Genomic DNA, 17,185 nt, shown 5'->3' on the forward strand with positions numbered 1-17,185 from the left:
TTGCAGTAGTGTTGGGGTTGGGGACTGTCAATTCCTCTTGGACTAAAACAGAAAAACCTGAACAAAAGCCTGCAATTTAGCTACTTTTCTGGCTGTAGCTGGATAACTTCTAAGTATAGTGTAAAACAAGCTCTGAGCCAAACATAAATAAGGATGATTAGAGACAGAAAAGCAGCAGTCCTTTTACAGAAGGCATAGAAGACGACAGTGACTCACACAAATCCCATTATATGTCAATGGCATGGGAATTCAGTTACTTCGTTATATCTGGCATGAGTCATACAAAGCAATATGGGAGGTGTTAAAATAGGTCAGGAAACAAGGATAGAGTTAAAAAAAAAACATTTAGTTCTAGAGTGGATTTTTCCTTTAAACAGCGCCCTAAGCTGAAATTTCATGTTCTGAATGGTTCACAAGAAAACACTGAGACTTGTCTCATCAAAACTCCATATTCAATACTCCGTGCACATAAACACAACACATTACATAACAGTACAAACATGATGTGGTACCTTTGCCCCATACTCCTGGTCTTTAAATGTACACCCCAAGGCTGCACAAAGCTGGAGTGTGAACAAATGTAAATTTATAACACAATCACCTTTTCTCTCTAGTCTGAGCACTCTACCCTCACAGTTGGTTTTAAACACTGAACACTACATGTAAGACAAAGTTAACACCCAGCATAATGCAACACATACCAGACAGTTCAAGAGATGACTAAAAAGACTTAGTGTTGCCTTTATAAGGATAAGAAATGCTGCATTTCATTTGGAGTATCCCTGCTACTGTGGGGCTGCATTGCGATCTTGTTCTTTACATTTCTTTTATTAGTTCTGTTGAATCAACTGCTGTAGGTTAACAACATTTAACCCATCAACCTTCACTTCGTGCGACATGTACCAACGCTGAGTGAAGAAATGTAAACATCCTGATTTTATGTTTAATTCAAATCTATGCCCAAATTACTAATCTATGAACCTAATTCTCCAAAGGATACAGTTGTAGGAATGGTCAAATTTTACCCTTTTGCTGTGTTCAGAGACATTTCATGAAAATAAATTATAAAAGTACTTATGGTAGAAGAAACGTGCACTTTAATCAGAAAGAACTGTTAGAGGGATGAACTTCTGTCCTCTGCATATTCTCAGCTGTTCTTCTGACTTTTTGCCAGAAACTGTTTCCTTCAGAATGTGCTATTCAACAAACTAGACTTAACGATTCTGCAGTTTCTGACCTGATTTCAGCAATTAACTTAGTACTTCCTTTGGAATAGATGTTCTATGCCAGTAATTAAGGTAAACATTTTTTAGATTCAAACATGTTTCTTACTTAATAGACTATGATTGGATAATGAGTCTAGTTTTATTTTTCATTTTGCTTAACTGTAATGAAATTATTCTCAGTTTCAAAGACATGAGATTTAGAACAACTGATTTGAAAAACAAATTTGTTCCTCTCCCGTTCGATTCTCGGCTTGGCTTGGGAGTGCCTTCTGTGTGGAGTCTGCATGTCCTCCCCGCGGTTGGGTAGAGTTCGAAAGACATGCGTGCGTAAATGGGTGTGCCTTCATTGAAGGTTGGGCGTCAAGCTGGCACCTCGGCATTTTGTAAAAATCTACTGCCAATAATTAGCGGATTGGAGTTCTGCTGTGGCGACCCCTTACCGGGAAAAAGCCGAAAGACAAACAAACATTTGAAAAACAAATTTGTACTAGAACCGATCATCTTCAACTTTAATATCTTTTCTAAAAACCTCGGTGAACTCATACAAGGAACAGCAGTAGCACTGGTGGTAATTTTCTGTATCCACAGACAAGCTTAGTAGCACAGAGGTACAGAACCATAACTGCACCCCAGTCCATCTGGGTCTAAATGAAGCCTAGAAGCTAGAGGAGCATCTGGTGACAGACTGAACATGACAATACCTTCTCCCAATTCCTGGCAAAATGGAGTCAGTACAATTCTGCAGCAGAAGTGTCTTGACTGCTGAAAAGACCTGGGAGTGTGCTCCCTAAGTAAAGGCTCAAGGGACTGAGCCTAGCCAGAGAATGCTCTGTACTCTACCCAAACTGTCCCTTTTCAAGAGCAACCCGGGAGCACTGTTTGGTCAAGTGACTTGCTTGGAGTCACAAGTGGCAAAAGGAGCTGAAGGAATCAAACCCTGTGTGGGGTGTACAGTGCTTTCTCCCCACCTTACAAAAAAACAGATGTTCTGTTATTATCTTTTGAAGGCCAATATTTCATGGTCAAAGATTTCTGGTTTGATATATTGACATTTCACTGAAATAGGTATAAATGCCTATACGCTCATATATGTGTTTATATCAATATGTAGCTCTCATATATATATATATATATATATGTGTGGGTACATACATACTTACATATTATATATACATTTGTAAGGCACTGGGACACAAATGTCCCTTTTCAGAAGTGGCCAAGGATCAGGGTTTAGTTAAATGATCTGTTCAGAATCATGCAATAGGCAAATGGTGGTAGAAGGAATCAAACCTTCTACTTTTGCCTACATTTACTTATTTTTATTTTATTTTGCGTTTACCGGGAAAGTCTGCCTGGACAGAATGTCCTTTTTCAGAGGAGGCCCAGGGAGAAAAGCTCTACATTTATAAATAACAGTACGATACATATACAGCATACAGATACAAATGTTGATTCACTCTCAGATACAAGCACAAAATGAAAAATACATGTTATACGTTTCACTGATACAGTCATATAGTCTAGGTAGGAATAAAAAGAACAGCAGTGCTGTGACTGAAGGTTAAAAAAAGGGGCAGGTTAAGTATACATATGCTTAGTAGGGTATACTGTTCAAGTACAAAAACAACTGGCTGTGTTCTTTTAGCTGCCTTAAGACATCTACGTGCAAGAGCAGATCTAGGATTCAGATACGTTTAATATGGGAAGTTTTTCTTAACGTTGGGAGTGTTAGTAGTTGCTCTGATATTTAAGGGCAGGGAATTCCAAGATTTGGCTATGAAGTTTGAGTAAAGTGAAACTCCAGCTGCATTGTTAGGTTTGGATATATTTAAGAAGGATTTGTTAGTGGAATGCAATACCCTATTACTGGAGTAGTGTATTAATAGATTTTGAAGTACTGGTGTTTTTTTTCTGGCTGATTTACTATTCGATGGGTGAAGGTGAGTTGATTATAAGCAAGTAGATTTGGTAGTTTGAGCCAAGATAGTTGTTTTAAAGCTAAACAATGGTGAGATCTGAAATTTGATTCTGTAGCAAACTTTGAGATGTTATTATAGCAAGTTTCGAGTTTTGTTAGATCAGACTTCTTAATATTTGTTAGAATTTGTGAGGCATATAGTAGTGTAGACATAAGATGTGTTTCTTGCTATAGTGGCCTTTGAAGATTGATTAAGAAAAGTGCTGATTTCTGTACAGTGTTCCTACTTTTTTGTGAACTTTTTTTTAGTGTCTATGATACGGTTTATGTTGAATTTCATATGGTCAATGACCATTCCATGTAATTCTGTATGGGAAACTGGGAAAAATAATTGTATGGTTTAATGATGAAATATTGAATGGTGGGTGGGGGTCTGCAGCTGGATAGAAGAGCGCGAGTTTTGTTTTGTTAGGGTTAAGTACATTTTGTACATTGTTTAGCCAAGATTTCACTGTTGGGTGATTTTCTTAAGTTTTTGTAATGCTGGGGCGGCACAAATCAAGGTAGAATCATCCATATACTGAACTACGGAGGCAAGTGGGGTGGCAGTATGAAGACTGTTAGTAAAGATAATAAAAAAAGGAGAGGACACAGAATGGTAATCCCATGGTTACAGGCAGTAGTGATGAGAGATTTTGTTGCCATTTTACAGCTTGCTGGCAACCAGATATTTCTGGAACCAAGTAAGTGCACAATGGCTAAGTTTAAGTTCTGAGAGTATAGTTAAAAGTTTAGAATGGGAGACCGTATCAAAAACTTTGGACAGACCAAGAAAGATGGAGGAAACTAAATGGCCTTCATTGCGATGGTGGTTAATAATGGTAATAAAGTTAACAAAGGCAGTGGTGGTAATAAGATTAGGACTGAAACCATGTTGAGTGTTAGACAGAAGATTGTTGGTTATTAGACAGTTTAAGATTTGTGAATGGATGCACCTCTCAAGTATTTTAGATAATGGTAATAGTATAGCTATTGGCCGGTAATTTGATAATTCTGTCATGTTTCCACCTTTATGTGGAGGGATAACATGACATTTTCCAAATTTTAGGGACTTGTTTTAAAATGGATTGATGTACTAATATGTATACTGGATAGGTTATTGCTTCTGCAGTGATTTTTAGATATTTGGCAGGTAGATAGTCGGCAGCAAGTATAGTAGGTTTCCGTTTGGTTTTGTGAAGGGTAGATCATGCCTGCTCAACCTGGTCGACTTCTTTGAATCAGTCATCAGAGCTGTGGATGATGGCAAGGTGGTTCATACAGCCTACCTTGATCTGGCCAAAGCCTTTGATATCATTCCCCACTCAGGAATCATAGAAAAACTCACCAAGCTAAGCATCAACCACTATATTACTAGGTGGGTTGCAAATCTGGCTCAGAGATAGAACCCACAGTGTGAAAGTAGCTGACTCCAAGTCAGACTAGCAACCAGTCACGAGTGGAATCCCACAGGGTTCGGTCCTGGGTCCTCTCCTGTTTGGTATCTACTTCTCTGAAGTCCAGGCCAATACGAAGGGACTCTGGCTGTCAAAGTTCACAGATGATTTCAAGTTGGGAGCTATTATCAACTACCCAAGTGATGTTGACATTCTGCAGAAAGGCTTCATTGAGACCAACAACTGGTGTCAGAACCATGGCCTTAAGCTCAATGCCAAAAAATGTGTCTTCATCCCCTTTGGGAAAAACCCAGTTCCCATGAATTACCACATCAATGGAAGTCCACTGAACACAGAAGGCATTATAAGAGATCTGGGAACAAAGGCTAACAGCAACCTCTCTTTTGAGCACCACACTGCCACTGTCGTCAGAAAGTCCTTCTATGTGGCACATCTCATTAATAAGGGTTTTACATCCAGGAAGAAAGAGGTCATTGTCTCCCTCTACTCTTCCCTCATTAGGCCAGTCATCAAGTACAATGCCCCATTTGGCATGTACCTCATTAGACATCTGCAACAACTGGAGAGGCCGCAAAAGTACCTCACAAAGAGAATCCTAGGCCTTAAACACTTGTCCTATATGGACAGACTCAAAAAGTCCAACTATTATCTGTCTGATATCGCCTAATTAGAGGCAATCTCTACTTGACTTACAAAGCCATGTCTGACCCAGCCTGTTAGAAATGCTACATCTAAAGAAATCCCAATCCCTCTGCACCACACACTCCAGAGACCTCAACATCATTACCACAATCAACAGAACAAGCTGGAGGGACAGGTTCATAACCCAGAGACTGTCCATGCTGTGGAATAGACTTCCCATACATGTCAAACAGAGCAACTCACTGGCCCTCTTCAAGAGGGATCTTGATGAATGGATGGGAAATAGAAAATTCACCCCGGGATCACTCCAGTGGCTCGACTCGACAGAGGCACTGGGAACCTAAACCTTGTCACCACAATAAACCAAACATACTGCAGGGACAGATTCCTGTCCTAGAGACTTCCCATACTCTGGAACAAACTACCTATCTAATATCAAACAAAGCTCCTCATTAGCACTCTTCAAGAAAAATCTTGATGATTGGATGGGAAATAGGAAATTCACCCCGAGGATCACCTCTGTGGCTCTGCTCAACAGGGGCACAGGAAATTAATTTTCTTGGTTGGCGAAAGCCAGGGTACCTTTTTGGCTAGGCTTACATAGGCCCCAGGGCCAATAGCCTAGTACCCACCTATGAACCAAGGTTGGGTGGCATGATGCCAGGGCAATCCTATGGGGCAGGCTTGTAAAGGCTCCAGGGCCACTAGCCTAGTACACACCAATGAAGCTAAGCCTTTTGCAATATTTAACTATAGCGTTTAGTGGAGCAGGTTGGAAAGAGAAGTTATTGGGATCTAGTGTGGGTACTATGTGAGTATGGGTACGGGAAGAGCATGTATTGTTTGTGATGGCATGTACGGATTCAGTGAAGTATCTGTTAAATTGTGAATCTATGCTGTCTTTAGTATTGGTGAGTGTTGGGGAGGGAGTACTAGATTGTCCTAGCTGTAGGATTTCTTTGATGGCAGCCCAGAATATTTGGGGGTTTCTTTGATTTTTTGATTGTATACTGCTACAGTAAATTTAGTTTGCCCTGTATAACTTGTTTTTTTAGATTTATTTCGTAGTTCTTGATATGTTTGTTTGTAAGTTGTAATTTTGTTGTTGAGCCATTTCTCTAGTTTTTAACATAGATCTTGTTTGTCTGGTTAGCCATGGGGCATAATTGGATTTTATCATTGCTGTTCTTTGGGGGGGGAGGGGGGCAAGATGTTTAGGATAGTGTGGAAGGTTGAATTAAAGTATTCAACTGCATTACCTAAAGGGAGATCTTTGAGTGGTGCTCAGTTGCATTTTTTAAACTGGTTATGAAGTCTTGAGGGATAAATTTTTTCTTACCTTGGATTTGGTGGCAGGTGGTAAGTTTTTGTTGATTTATTCCATGTCTGAGAATGTAAGTTGGGATATGGTCTTTGAGGCTGTCTGGGAAACAGCCAGAGTGTATAAATGTGGCCTGTTTTTAAGGATCCAGCCAGGACTGAATGTTTGATGTTTTGTCTACTCTAGCAGAAGTTTGCATTGTTTGCGAGAAACCATGTAGGTTAATGTAGCCAGTGGGATTTTGAGAGCTACAGGAGAGACAGTCTACATTAAAGTCACCCGTTATAATTGTTTCCTGAGGGAGAGATGTTGCTGTCCAATTTAGGAAGTCTTCTAGAGTAGTCAGACTGCTCCCAAGTGGGATGCAAGCTCTTACTATGTTCAGATGTTTCTTTGGATTGTTAGTTTAGTAAACAGTACTTTGATATTGCGAATGTTTGGGATGGGCAGGTCTAAAGTTTCTAATTGCAATTGTTTTTGTACAGAAAGGCAATACCCACAACCCTTTTCTGTTGTCTACCTAGCCTATGTATACTGTATCCTGGGGAAGTATTTTGTTGCTACAGATGTCTGGTTTTAGCCAGGTTTCTGTTATAAGGGCTATATCTGGAGTATATACAGCAAGGGTGGCATGCAGTTCTTGAATTTTATTCATGATGCTTCTGAGATCTATGTTAAGTAGTAGTAAGTCAGTACTACTTCTAGGGACAATTAACAGCTGTTGGGGCTGGGTTGGGGTATGAAGATCTAGATGGATTGTTTTGGTTTTGAGCCAAGGTTGGGGTGAATATCCCCACTAAGTATGAGCTGTGATGCAATGTGAATTATACATTTTAAGTAGTATGATATAAACTTATTGTATTTCTTTGTAACATTAGGATAAGACTGTTGTATCAATAAGGTAAATGGTGCATGGTTTATGTTTGTAAGATTACAGATAGTTGGTGCTATTATTAAATTTTTATGCTTTAATTGTAGTGGGTCTGGGAAGGGGGTTGTGTACTTAGATTGTGTGCTAAGTTCTGTATGATAAGAGGTCATGTGAGCTGTAATAGAAACAGCAGGATTGACAAGTATAAAGTTATTATATTGCTTACTACTCGTGTTTCTGATCGAAGTTAAAATAATAATGTTATGGGTGGGTAGGAATAATTAGTTGTAACTGAGTTTTGATATGTGGAGGATTTAAAACTATTACTTTGGCTATGACTTATTACATTAAAGACGTAAGTAGCATGTAGTTAATTAAGAAGAGCGTGATATATGGGAGTTAGTAAGATGCAGTGTAATTGGATACTTGGAATGATATAAATATGGATTCTTCCTTGCTGTGATTGGATTGCTTTAATTAGGGGAGCGTGATATATGGGAGTTAGTAAGATGCAGTGTAATTGGATACTTGGAATGATATAAATATGGATTCTTCCTTGCTGTGATTGGATTGCTTTAATTAGGGGGGAGTGGCTATTTGGAAATATGTTTAGGCATAGCAGGGTGGGGGAGCGGAGAGCCTGAGCGAAGCGAGGGTGAACGGAGCAGGTAGAGCCAGTCAGTATGCTTGGAAGTTGGAACCAGAAAAAACAATCAACAAAATGGTCTGGGTTGAAGGTAGGTAGGTAGATAGGAAGTTAAAGTAACTACAGTCCCTTGTTAATTTTTAGTTTTAAAGCAAGTAGTTTTTATTTATCTGTAAACAACACTCTGGAGGAAATTGTAACATACTGCAGTAATCACAGCACTGTTATAGGGTAATTTCTCTTAATATTATACACTAGCAACAGTTATAAGGAGAAAAACTACAGCTTTAGGTAATTAAGCTTACTATTCTGCCCAATAATACATGAAGCCTATTAACAGCCACTAGGGATCTTAAAACACTTCAACTTCTCTGTGATATGTTGGTCACACAACTGTACTGGTGGGGTGGATTTAATTACTATTGGAGCTATAAAAATTCCATGTGGAGTCTGCATGTCCTCCCTGTGTTCTCGTGGGTTACCTCCAGCTGCTCTGGTTTTCTCCCGCATTCCAAAGACATGTAGCAGGTGGATTGGATACTCTAAATTGGTCATAGGTGTGTGTGTGTGTGTGTGTGTGTGTGTGTGTGTGTGTGTGTGTGTGTGTGTGTGTGTGTGTGTGTGTGTGTGTGTGTGTCTGTGTGTGTGTGTCTGTGTGTGTGTGTCTGTCTGTGTGTGTCTGTGTCTGTGTGTCTGTGTGTCTGTGTGTCTGTGTGTGTGTGTGTGTGTGTGTGTGTGTGTGTGTGTGTGTGTGTGTGTGTGTGTTGTGGAAGAACTACCACAGCAGGGCTAGCCATCTAGCAGTGTAAACCTTGGCTCTAGATGATTATCACTGCAGAAGTGACACCCCAACCCCTTGTGTAACAATGGGAAAAAGGGGCTGTGGATGGATATAAAAATGAAGGCTGTTTGTTCTATTGCAGCTTACAGCTGGATTCATGTGGTGCTAAAATAAGTCTGAGCTGTGGAGTATGCAAGCAAAACATAGGCTTGAAACAGCCTGTTGTCCATTGCTCCTTTCAATCTCAAATTTCAGGTGATTTTTTTTTTCTTTTCTTTCTTTCAGCTTTTCTGGGTGTAGATATTTTATTATTTCATTAGATCCTCTTTTATACACACATTTAATTTAATTTGTGCTTTATACTCACAATCTCAAAAGTTGCCAAGAGATCATACAAGACCAAGCCTGAATAAAACCTTTGATGCCTCACCACATGGAGGCCACTAGCCACCTTAACATGGAGTCAGTGATGTGTTCTAATTAAAACTAGGCCAAAGCAGTTTCAACAGTTCATGGGATGAGAATAAAGAAAACAGCTCTTTGCAAACATCCTTCTGAATAACCTTCCATAAATCAGGTCAGGGATGGGTCATTAATTCTCCAGTCTACTACATTCCAAAGTGAGCTTTTTGAGAAGAGGAGTAAATAATGCTCCTTAAATTAGCATCCTCCACCCCCACTCTGCTTTTCCCCCATTTTCTACACAGGATTGCAGTGCTGTGTAAAATGTCACCACCTCTCTCAATTCAGTGTCACTCTCCTAACCTCTCTGACAGTCTGTCCAATGCAGGTGAGAGAGAGGAGCCCATGCAGGGTCTGTCCAACAGATGTGAGCTGGTGCAGCCCATACAAGGTCCATCCAATGATGTGTGCGAGTGGAGCCCATGCAAAGTCTGTCCAATGCAAGTGAGCTAGTGGAGCCCATTCAGGGTCTGTCCAATGCAGGTGATCTAGCGCACCCCATGCAGGGTCTTGTCCAATGCAGCTGAGCTAGTGCAGTCCATGTGGGGTCTGTCCAATGCAGGTCAGCTATTGGAGCCCATGCAGAGTCTGTCCAATGCAGGTCAGCTATTGGAGCCCATGCTGGGTCCATCCAACACAGGTCAGCTAATGGAGCCCATGCGGGGTGTGTCCAATGCAGGTGAGCTAATTGAGCCCATGCGGGGTGTGTCCAATGCAGGTCAACTATTGGAGCCCATGCAGGGTCTGTCCAACGTCCAATGCAGGTCTATTGGAGCCCATGCGGGGGTCTGTCCAATGCAAGTGAGCTAATGGAGCCCATGTGGGGTCTGTCCAACACAGATCAGCTACTGGAGCCCATGCAGGGTCTGTCCAATGCAGGTGAGCTAGTAGAACCCATGAGATGATTATACACAGGTGCCCACTTCAGAGACACTAGTGCATACCAGAAACTATTTACAAAAACCTGGAGCCATCAGTACGGTTTCCTAACACAGGGCACTTTTCTGTTTCCCAAAGGCTTGTTCAGCATCAGCTGTCCACTGAATTTTTAATGAAGCTTGATCCTTTTTAGGTCAGCCAGGGGGCAACAACAGTACCACATTCAGGGATGAATTTATAATAGCCCTCCAGGCCTGAAAAAGCTGTATCCTGCTTTTCGGTTGCTGGCACGGGCCAGTTCTACATTGCCTCAGCTTTATTAGTCTATGGTTATACTATCCTTTGGCCTATGACAGCCCAAACAACAGTCCTCTACCATGTGCAACCTTCATTTAACTGTCTTAGCCTTCAATCCGTCTTGCCATGAGAAATTCAAAACAGCTTAGCCTTTGAGGAGGTGGCTTTCCCAGTCTTCAGAGAGTATGAGAACATCATCCCGATAGACTATTACACAGAGGGTATGAGTTTTTAAAATGTCCATCAGGCTATGATGTGCAACAGCACCTCTGTGGAGATGAAGTCCACAGAGTGCAGAGAAGGATCTTTTTCTCAGCTTTTGGAGCAACTGGAATTTGACATGAGCCTTTGGATAGGTCCAGAACACACAGAAACCTAGCTATAATCAGATTTTCTATCAATTCATCCACTCAGGATAGGAGATGAGATATAAATCAAACTTAGCCATGCTAATTCATTTTCTGACATTAATTTAAACCCTCACAGACCCTTCAGGCTTAGGAACCAGTATAATGGGACTGTTCTACTCACTTTGAGGTTGTCCTATGAACTCAAGCATTTCTTTTCTGAGGACTTGGCACTGGAATTCTAGTTATGGTATGGCTTTGAATGCACAAACTATTAAATCCAAAAGGTGCCAGGAGCAAGAGGTTCACACCACAAAAATCGGTTTGTTGCACAAACCCACAAACAAAATGTACAGATAAGCACTTTCGTCACAAATACTTTGAGACTTCGTCAGATAACTACAGAAAATGAAGTTACTATTTAAAAACTTGCAACAAATCATGTGACTGACTCTGCCAAAAGTTTTAAAGAAACTATACTACTTTATCCAAAATTACTTAAAACATGGCATCCATACCTTAAAAACATCACCTTCGTAGACATTAAATAAAAACAAACATCTAAAAACATCTAAAACACATCATCTAAAATATGCTTAAAGTCTTAAACAGGAGATGGAAATTGTACCACTAAAGCCTGGTGCACACCCTGCATTTAAACTTATTTGCCAAGCAAGCTCTTTCTTCAATAATAAACGCGAGGGACCACGCCTGCCACTTTCAAAATGCTTTTCAACTATAACAAATTTAAACACGTGATCGGGGTAAATATTAATATGTTTTCCAGACCATTTTTCTCATTATGGATTTTTATAGCATGCAAATGTTCATAAACTCTGTCTTTTTAAAAAACATTTCTGTTTTTCCTACAGAGAAGCACAAACAGATCTGGCATAACGCAATATAAACTACCCCTTTTGTTAGGCAGTTGACTCTACCTGGGATATATACCCTTCTCCCATTAATAAGGCTTTCACCAACAGCAATATGTTCGCAAATTTTACAATTATGACATTTAAACATATCCTTTGTTAGTATAGGGGCAGGCATTTTAATACTTCTCTCTAGAAAAATTTTACTGAGGTACCATTTCTGAAAACTGTACTTGGTCATTCACCCAACTTTTTGCTACCCCCAGCATATTCATTCAGTACAGCCCAGTTCTTGTTAAGTATAGCTCTTATAGCACTACTGTCATTAGGAAAAGAAGTAATCAAACTGGTGGCACGTGTTGACTTCACAGTTGTAACCGTATCCATACTGGAATCACGGACCACATTCTCACCCTGGTTACCTTCAGTAAGAATGGGGGCATAATGCAAGGTTATTTTCTGTATCACTTCTTGTAGTATATTTTTAACAAAGCCACCTGAATAGCATCTTCTCAAGAGCATATCCTTAATGTTGTTACACTCAACCAAAAATTTTTCAAACAAGGTAACCATTCTTGGCGTGCGTACAAACTGCCCCTTCACTACAGTTTTCTTTTGGTGAAGAGGATGCGTTTTGGAGTAGTGAAGAAAATTGTTTGAATAACTAACCTTTCTATAAATGCCAGAGATATACATACATTTTTCGTAGTCTTTTAACTAACAAAATGTCAAGATAATGAATACAATCTGGCCCTATTTCATATATGAATTGCAAAAAAAATGTTTGTTATTCAAATATTGAATAAATTCTGCTACCGTAGCCTGGTTATTCTTCCAAACTAAACACAAATCATCAAGGTACCTTGTATATAAATGCCAGTAATCCTTATATTTACTATTAAGTACAAAGCATTTTTCCCATTGCAACATAACAGTTGCATACAGTGAACCACAGGCCAACCCAATGGCTATGCTTTTTTTCTGCAAAAAATATTGCTGATTGAAAAAAACAACATTATTACGCAAAACAGTCAACAAAAGCTCAACACAGAGATTGACCCTATCCTGAGGCACATCTGTTTCATTGTGTAAGAACTCAGCAAACCATTCAAGACTAAGGTGCTGGATCTGGGTTGAGATTATCAAGTGTTTACAACCCATCCTTGCACCCTGCCCTTTTGCTGTTTGAAAGAATGCGTGACTTGGATACGAGATCCTTGTGTAATCGACCTTTTGGACTTAAACATGCAAGCGGTTCTAATGTTTCTGATGCTGATCTTGACCTGTTAAACCACTTGAGAGAGAAAGTACAGTTTTGTACCTACCATAAATGTAGATGTCCGAGAGGAATGCATCTGCAGTCCTTACAAATGGGTTGTCCTGTCGTCAGGCAGCCCTTCGGTCGGCCGGATTCCAAAGTCTGGGTCTGGCTTCGGCTGGTGTCGCACTTCACCCGACGTCATTGCGGCAGTTATTCGGGTATAAAGGCATCAGCCGACGCCATTTTCCTCAGTGTTTCTTGCCCCAGATGCCAGGTGCCCTCTTGGTAGGCTAAATTTGGATAAATGCCAAAGTTTCCAAATAGTAGAGAGCAAACACACAAAATAAACATGTATGTACATATATACAAACAAATACACCATAATAGATCCCCCCCAAGCTAGCTGAAGAATGGTAAGTACCCTAGGAGTACCTCAGAGGGGAAGGAGGGTGGGTAATCCTGACTGCAGATGCATTCCTCTCGGACATCTACATTTATGGTAGGTACAAAACTGTACTATGTCCTTCAAGGATGCATCTGCAGTCCTTACAAATGGGTAGAATACCATAGCTAAACTAGGGGAGGAGGAAATGAGAATAGATTATGGTGGTCAGGATCCCTTGCAAAACAGCAGTGGCAAAGCCAGCACGGGATCTAGAGTATAGAGGTAAGTTATAATGCTTGGCAAATGTATGCACGGCGGTCCAAGTAGCAGCCTCTATAATGTCCTTGGTAGCCACTCCTGAAGAAAGCTGTGGTAGTGGCTGTGGCCCTTGTGGAGTGAGGCCTGATGTTCTCTGGAGTTTTCTTTCCATGGTAGGAGTAACAAAGTCTAATGCAATTTCCTATCCATTTGGAGATTGTCTGTTTAGAAATTGGTTTTCCTTCTTTTCCTGTTGCATAAGCTACCAGAAGCTGGTCAGTTTTTCTATTGTTTTTTGTCCTGTCCAGGTAGTAGCGTAATTGCCTGTGTACATCCAAGGTATGTAAGAGCTTTTCTCCCCTGTTCTGTGGATTGGGGAAGAATGTAGGAAGGTGGATAGCCTGATTTAAGGAGACTCTGGATACCACCTTAGGCATAAATGTAGGATTTGTTCTCATGGACACTCTATCTTGATGGAAGATCAGGAAGGGTTGTACTGCCATTAATGCTTGTAGTTCAGAGACCCTTCTTGCTGAAGTTATTGCCAGCAGGAAGGCAGTCTTCCAGGATAAGTATTGCAAGTCTGCTGTAGCTGCTGGCTCGAAAGGAGGTAGAGTCAGTTTTTCTAGCACAAAGTTCAAGTCCCATGCTGGCAATGGAGGTTTCCTGGGAGGTTTTACATTTTTAATTCCCCTCAGAAACTGTCTGAGCAGAGGATGCGAGAAGACAGGAGGATCCAAGCTGTATTGTGCTGAAATAGCTGATGCATGTATCTTGATAGAGGAATAGGACAGGCCTGTGTGGTAGAGCTCCGCCAAGTACTCCAGGATGTTGGCTATGTTCACCAGTGTCACATCGTGCCCAATCTTTTCCATTTTGCTGCATAATTCTTTCTTGTTGAAGGTCTACGAGCCTCCAGGATTATGTCCTTAACCCTTTGGGATAAGTTTGGGTTAATTTCTGTCATGTAATGTTCCAGGCAGTTAGCTGCAGAGTTTTTAGGTTTGGATGCAGAATGTTGTAGTTGTTCTGTATCAGCAGTAATGGGATCAGGAGCAGTCTCCATATTTGTTCCCGGGACATGCTCCTCAGCAGTGGATACCAATGTTGTCTTGGCCAGTCTGGGGCTATCAGAATGATCCTCGGACGTTCCTCTTTGATCTTGAGAAGCACCTTGTGCATCAAAGGAAGTGGTGGGAATGCGTATGCTGTCAGGCTTTTCCAACTGAAGGATAGGGAGTCCACCTTCCAAGCAAGTGGGTGGTAAGTCCTTGTGCAGAATTTCTTCAACTGGTGATTGTATGGGGATGCAAACAAGTCTATTTGTGGTAATCCCCATTCCCTTGTGATGGCTTTGAAGATGTCCGGATGTAGCATCCATTCGTGGGCATCTGTTGTAGTTCTGCTTAATATGTCTGCTAGAATGTTTTCCTTCCCTGGTACATAAATTGCCTGTAACTGAAGGTTGTAGCTCAGAGCCACATCCCATAGGTCTAGTGCCAGCCGGCATAGGGGGTATGAGTGTGTGCCTCCCTGTTTGTTGATGTACCACATTAACTGTGGTGTTGTCTGTCCTTATCAACAGCTGGTCTTCGTGGAGAAGAGGTCTGAATGCCTGGATTGCCAATTTTACTGCCATCATTTCTTTTAGATTTATGTGCAGATGCAGTTGGTCTTGAGTCCATAGGCCTTGAATGCACTTGTCCATCATGTGTGCCCCCCAACCGAGGTCTGAGGCATCTGTCGTGATAGTTTGTGTTGGTTGACTTTTGCAGAAGGGCAGTCCTGTGTTTGATTGACAGGCCTGAGCCCACCATAAGAACTCTTGCTTCAGGCATGGGATCATTGGAATTTTGGTTTCCAGGCTGTGCTTGTGCTGAGACCACAAATTCTTTAGGTACCACTGTAGCTTTCTCATATGAAGCCTGGCATGAGGGACCAGAATTATGCAGGATGCCATGAAGCCTAGAGCTTGTAGCACTTTTCTTGCAGTTAGATGGCTCTGCTTTGTTAATGCCAAGAAATAGAGAGGAAGTTGCTCTTTCTTTTCTGCAGTTAGAAATGCCATTTGTTTTGATGTGTCCAGTTCTGCACCCAGAAAGGTTATTATTTGGGATGGAATCAGCCTTGACTTTTGTATTGACTGTGTATCCCAGGGCTTGTAGCAGGTAGATGACTCTTTGTAAGTCTTCTGTTAATTTGTTTTTGTTGTCCGCTTGTATCAGGCAGTCGTCCAGGTAGGGATAGATTTGAATTCCCTGAAGTCTGCAATGAGCGATTACTGATGCCAGGCATTTCGTGAACACTCTGGGCGCAGTAGATAAGCCAAAGGGCAATGCTGAGAATTGATAATGCTCTGATCCTGCAAGAAATCTGAGGTATCTTCTGCAAATTGGTCTTATGGGGATGTGCAGGTATGCCTCCTTGAGATCTAGAGTTACCAGCCAAGACTCCTTGCCCAGCATGGGAAGAAGCTGCTGTAGGGTCAGCATTTTGAATTTTGGAACAATGAGGAATGTGTTTAGAGCGGACAGATCTAGAATAGGCCTCCATTTGTTTTCTTTTCTTGGTACCAGGAAGAGCCTGGAGTAAAATCCCTTCCCTTGCTCCATAAATGGTACCTTTTCCACAGCACGCATTCTTAATAATTGAGATATTTGTTTTAGAGCTTCTGCCCTTTGAGAAGGTGGTAGGTTTGGCATTCCTCTCTTTCCTGGTAGTGTATGGAAATGGAACCTGTAACCTTTGTCTATAGTCTGCAAAATCCATTTTCTCTTGTAATGCAGTGCCAGTTTCTTGAAAATAATGTTAGCTTTCCGCCTAAGGGTGCTTCTAGTTGTTCCCTGGTAGGCGGTGCCACCGCCAAGTCACTGTGATTGAGTTGTTGTAGTGGTGGTGGCTGTATCCGTGCCTCGCTGGTTGTTACCCTGCCACTGGCGACCCCTGTAGGCACCCCTGGATTGGTTTCTGCCTCTAGAGCCTATTCCTGCCTCTTTGTGCCTTAGAGGAGTCCGGAAAGGACCAATTCTTGGAGGGCCAATTCCTGCTAAACCTTGGAGGTTGAACTTGTAAGAAATCTTTACTGTTTGCACAGATTTTGCTTTCTCTTCCATCTTTTCAGAACCTGCTGTGCGGGGCACCAAATAAATTGACCTTGTCCATAGGTGCATCCAAAAGCTTAGATTTGACATGGTCTGGTAATGCCTGCTCTTTCAACCATGCATGCCTCCTGATAACTGTGCCAGTCATGGCTGATCTAAAGGAAGCCTCCAGTGCATCATAGTCACATTTTAAAGAATGGTTACTAACCTGCTGTATGTTATGTAACATTTCTTGAACATACTTTTATCTAAAGATTCTTCAGAGGACAGCTTTTAGTCAACTGGTCAAGCATAAACTCTTGATATTGAATCATATGAAATTGGCAGTTCAAAGCTCTAGCTGACAAAGTAGCAGAGGTGTAAACTTTTTTACCCCATCTCTAAGGACCTGGATTCCCTTTCAGAGGGGAGGGGGTTTTTAGAAGAAGTAGCTGTTACAGCTTTAGGGCCCTGGGAGATAG

The 17,185-nt window shown here is 41.2% G+C and overlaps 1 protein-coding gene across 3 annotated transcripts in view; it reads right to left on the reverse strand.

The window, feature by feature from the left end:
* Window positions 1–17,185, reverse strand: part of SCYL3 (SCY1 like pseudokinase 3) — a 614,991-nt gene that overhangs the window by 543,328 nt on the left and 54,478 nt on the right. The window lies entirely within an intron of this gene.

This window comes from Protopterus annectens, chromosome 10.part0 (assembly GCF_019279795.1).
Source record: "Protopterus annectens isolate FY-2018-M chromosome 10.part0, PAN1.0, whole genome shotgun sequence".
NCBI lineage: Eukaryota > Metazoa > Chordata > Ceratodontiformes > Protopteridae > Protopterus > Protopterus annectens.